Genomic DNA, 5,350 nt, shown 5'->3' on the forward strand with positions numbered 1-5,350 from the left:
TCTCTTCTCTTACGCTGTCCGCGCTCTCCGCAGGCACTTTCACGGCCGCAAGGAGCTCTTATAGTAGCCGCGATTCGGGTCACCAGCGGTAGCCCCCTCGACGCTTCTCTACCCTCCTCTCCGCATCCTCTCTCCGCCGCTGACGACAAAACTCGGCAGCCGCATCGGACGAGGAAGTGGCAGGTGGGTGAGTGTAAGACTGCAGTGTCCAGGGCTTGGCTTGGCTTGGCTTGGCCCGTCGGTGTCTCGGGAGAGGCCAGAGGCGAGCCCGGGGTCAACCAGGAGGTCGCGGGTGCTCTGGAAGCCGGGGCGAAAGTGGTTCGCCGCTACACGTCCGCACAGGCGGCGTATGAGCATCCAGGGGCCTTTAATTCGCTGTCCCGCATGGCCCGAGGTGCGTGTGTCGGTGCGCGTGCTTGCTTACGTGCGGGCATGAGTTTGTATTTGCGTGTGTTTACGCGTTCTCGTATATCTGAGTTTTTTTGGCGGTGCCTATTCTTATACCTTCACGCGGTAGTCGGCGTATAAACATCAAGTGCGTGATTGCATATATTTTGTGCACACGGAACAGGACCGGTGACCTTTCCTTGTGTTGCGGCCGTGTCGATCATGCATCGGAGGCTTGTTTGGGTTAGGCGCCCAACATAGGAGAAAAGAGGAGAGAATATACAACGAGAAGGGAGGGGCACGTCAACGGCGTTCGCAGGCATGCAAAAACGCAAGAGGAAATCGAATCGGGCATCCCCGTCAGGCGATCATTGCCGATGTAAATGGGTGCTCAAAGGCTGCCTGATTGGGGGCTCGACGAGGCTTCCGGGAGTGCGAATGCCGTGAGCGATCAAAAGCGGCTTCGTGTGTGAGTATAGCCTTTGAGATTTGGATGGCCGATGAGACGTGTGAATTGTTTACCGCTTTTGTCGAGAGGGCCATGCAGTGTAGCTTCTCATCCTAGCTTATTTTCGCTTACGCTGTGGAGAGTAATTGAACGTATCTCTATTCGCCAAGATCGTATATTGTATGCGTGTCAATAATGCCCGATCTGTCAACGAAACGAGTGACATGTTGCTGTCTTGTCAACTTCGCGACTATGCCAACGGACAGCGCAGCAGTGTTCGCACCCCTCTGGATACCGTGAACATCTTGTGGCTTGTGTCTTAGAAGACGAGTATTGGATCTCTATTCTCCTGCCTTCCCCAGTGACATTCACGAAGGTTGAGCGTTAGCATACGGTGCGTCATAATCGATGTTTTCCCAGCGCATGAGACACTGACAACAGAATGGACATACGAAACGCGGTGGAAACACTGATCACACTAGGTACGTTGCGGCCGTAGTGCGAAATAAATTATTTATGAGGCAATAGCAGCCGTGACACATGATAAAGACTTCCATGGCAGTGACGTATGCTAAGAGGAATTGATCAAGAACCGATCGATTGGCGCTCATGAATATATTAGTGAAATACGAAGCTCGCGTGCAGCCTTCGACCACTTCGATCACACCGTAGGCGGTCTATCGAAAAAACATTGCCGTCAACATTGTTAACTTCCAATGCAGCGGAATATTATTTTTATAGCTCTTCTAGGGAGCGAAAGGAGTGTTTAGCTGTGACATATAGTAAGTGGCTGTCCATTTGAAGAAATATATGTAAAAAAAAGGAGGGAAGGAAAAGGAAATTTCTGTACTGGTCGCACTGTAACTGGCTAGCGGGAGCAGCTGACAGCCGAACGGCGGTCAGCAGTGAAAGCTGAAAGTTGGGCTCGTTGGTTTTGACTTGAATGCATTTCATCAGCGAGCATAAGACAGGGGCGAAGAGAGACGCACACTAGCAATCGTCCTGTGTGAGTCTTTCTTCGTCCCTGTCTTATTCTCGCTGCTGAAATGCACGAAGGTGAGCTGTGACTATGGGAGAGGATTCACTGTGCAACGTTCGAACCGTAAGATAGGTTGATTTGTCCGAGAAAGGGATGAGGAGTTAGTGTTCTGGTCACCTTGCCGCCACGACACTCACGTGTGCAAGGATATTACATGCAGGGCATTTATATTCTGCGTATCTACGCGCGGCTACCACCAACGCCTTTGTCTCACTACCGTTTTAAACCTCCTGCACTTAAGATAATTCTCGGTGGCAAAAGATCCTTTGACCATGGCCATATGCGCTGCAAGTTCGGAAAGCAACACGAGTTTCTTTCTTACTTCTTTCTTTTACAGCGAAAGCTGTTATGAGATCACAACAACAGCCGTTTTTGGCGCCATAGTAGTCCACCGCCGTCGCCGTCGCCTGTGTCCGTAACCGCTATCGCGCGAAATAATAAAAAATATCCAGGATGGAACGGGGTTCGAACCTGGGTCCTCTGCGTGGGGGCCCAGTATTCTACCACAGAGCCATGCCGGTGCTTGAAACTCCTTTGCAAAAAGACCCTACACAGGCTTCATGTCGGGAAGGAACCACATTAACATGTGCATTATAGCGTGAAAGAACGGCAAAATAACAACCAGGCGTCACACAACGCGAATTCTGTAACCAGGCGTCACACAGTGTGAATTGCGCAACGAGTGGGTCGTTGAATGCTTCCAACCATTACAAAGGGCTCAGCCATAATTCTTCATCGTCATCAGGCACAGCACCAACAATGTGCACATAATGCCTTACAGATGTATAGGGGGTACCTCGCTTCCCCGCAGAATGACGAATAATGGTGTAGTGGGTGCTTCCCAACATCACAAAAATTATGATCTGTGGCGTAGTGGATATCTTGCTAGTGTGCTTATATTAGTAGCCAGAGGAGAGTTTATAAAGGGCTCTAGAAATGCCGCGCTTCCAGCTTTCGCTGTGACTGTGCTGCGCTTCCGCGCAGGCCTGGCGTTTTCTTTCTTTCTTTCTTTCTTTCTTTCTTTCTTTCTTTCTTTCTTTCTTTCTTTCTTTCTTTCTTTCTTTCTTTCTTTCTTTCTTTCTTTCTTTCTTTCTTTCTTTCTTTCTTTCTTTCTTTCTTTCTTTCTTTCTTTCTTTCTTTCTTTCTTTCTTTCTTTCTTTCTTTCTTTCTTTCTTTCTTTCTTTCTTTCTTTCTTTCTTTCTTTCCACCCTTAATCCCCCGCGTGGGATAACAAATCGGACATGCATTTGTTTGATCTCCCTGTCTATTCAACCCACTTTCCTATCTCTATTGTCACCGCCTGATAAGGATAGTTACGTATATCGAAATCGGTTTCACTTGAAGACATGTCCTCTGGTGGTACGCGCGTACTGTGACCTCAAAATCTTTCAACGCGAAATCTCTCCTCATTTCACGACTGGGAAGTCGCCTAGCTGCTTTCATGCGCTCGACAAAGGTCTTTCGATTGTCCCGGAATCTCGCACTCAAACAATATACCACACATTCTGACGCAGAACGCTCCCTTGTCCATATCACACCGAAACGCTCCATTCTTTTTTCTTTTCTATAACGCTGAGTAGAACACGAGGTACAGCGCTCATATTTTACCGGCGAATCGGGCCGCAACACAAACGTCGCCCTCGGACACTGCGCGCTCTTTGCTCTTAATGAAAACACATCCGCAACGACCGAACGACGCCCATTATCGGAGCAGTGGGCCGAATACTGCGGGCACACGACGTGTTTCTTTCTTTCTTTTTTTTTCTTTCGTGTTACTCGTTTTGTTTGATGCACCGTATACAACGACGCGGTGCCGTCACTGATGCTTTCTTTCTCGGCTCGAAAGCGAAACGAAATAATGACATAAAAAAAAGCAAGCACTCTGAAAGAAACAGACAAGTGGCATCGTTCTAGCCCGCGTACTGTAACGGGCTCGCGGGCGCCTTCGAGAAACAAAAAGAGTGAATCGCCTCTCGGAGGTCGGGAGGCTCAGCTCACGGCTCAGTCTGAGCCCGAGCCCGAGCCGCCGCCGACGACGAAGAGCAGTATAATAACGCCGGACGAAGGAAGGAAGGAGGTCGACGTAATGACACTCACTATTGATCTTTTGGACACGAGTATACGCGAAGGCAAAAAAAAAGAAGAAGAAGACGAAGAGAAGAAGCAGCGGCTCCCCGTTTCTCGCATCTGTTCGCCGGCATAAAGGGAACCCGCGCGCTTGTTGCTGCCTTCCTTGGACCCACATCCCTTCTTTTGCCAACCTTCTTGCTGCGTCTCGTAAAAGGCTGCGTATACACGCGGAGTTACGGCATACTTTTACTTTCTCGATGTCGGGAGTAGAGATACTGCCATAGATGAAGAACGAGACAAAAACATCCCCCGCCGTTGTCGCTGATGCTGATGCTGCTGCCGTCGCCGCTCCTGTAGTTTATGCTATATTTCGAGCTGAGCCGATGTGCGGGAGCTTACTGTATGCCTGCAAATGCGCTCCGCGCCGGACGCGTAAAAAGAACTATCTAGCGTACGGCGCTGGGAGCAAAGGGCTATTTATAATAACGCGGGTGGCGCGCACGAAGCGAGATGGCGGAGAGTGGCAGATTTATCTTGATAAGTGACTCGGTTTCTAAGCGAACTCTTTCTTGTGTTTCAGGTTTGCCCGAATTTTTATCGGAGTGACTGGCGCGCGTTTGAAAGTAGAAATTGACCTTCTGGCTTCTTTCTTCTTTTTTTTTTTTTGAGCCAGGTGCTTTGCATGACTTCATTGACGAGTGCGTTCAGTGTTTCTTAACCCGTACGCCCAAGCTCATTCAGAACGCACGCACGCACGTTTATGCCTGTATAGGAGAATAACTGGTGATTGTTGCATCGGAAAGTTGGGAACAAAATGAACACAATACTGTGTGCGCTGCAGGCGAAGTGTACAATGCTGAGGAAAAATGGGTGCAAGAATCAGAAGTCATGATCACAAATTTGGCCGCGAGAAATTCGCTGTGATACCAACGCCACGTTTAAAGTTACTTAAGTCTGTACAGCATTTAATTGCATGCTACGGAAGCCGTATGAACAAAGAAATTACTATTTTTGTAGCGCAGAGAGTTTATGCGTTCTTCCTGTCAAGCTCGATTTCGAAAGCAGAAGCTGCCCATTATTGTCAAGGGCGCTTCTGCCCAAACCTGCTCCCTATATAGGAGCAACATTATAAGAGCCAAGCCTTTGCAACTGCATCCTTGAGATGACGAGTTCAGCATTAGTTCTGCGCCCCCTCTATATTATGCGGGCGTCAGAAATAGAAAGGCTCAGCTCCTTGACAAGCGCTATACATAAGAAGTAAAAAACAACAACATACATTTCTATATAATCTTGTTCATTCGCAAATGTTCATTACTGTGCAAGTAGATAAGTCGTAACTCGTATCACAAGCTCTTTTATCCGTATACAAAGCTCCTTTATCATTAGATGCGTAGGCCAAGGCCAAC

At 48.4% G+C, this 5,350-nt stretch overlaps 1 protein-coding gene across 1 annotated transcript in view; it reads left to right on the top strand.

The window, feature by feature from the left end:
• The window catches only part of LOC119382966 (head-specific guanylate cyclase), a 231,646-nt gene that overhangs the window by 10,139 nt on the left and 216,157 nt on the right, over positions 1–5,350 (top strand). The gene's annotated exons all lie outside the window — the stretch shown is intronic.

This window comes from Rhipicephalus sanguineus, chromosome 2 (genome assembly GCF_013339695.2).
Source record: "Rhipicephalus sanguineus isolate Rsan-2018 chromosome 2, BIME_Rsan_1.4, whole genome shotgun sequence".
Taxonomy (NCBI): Eukaryota; Metazoa; Arthropoda; class Arachnida; order Ixodida; family Ixodidae; genus Rhipicephalus; species Rhipicephalus sanguineus.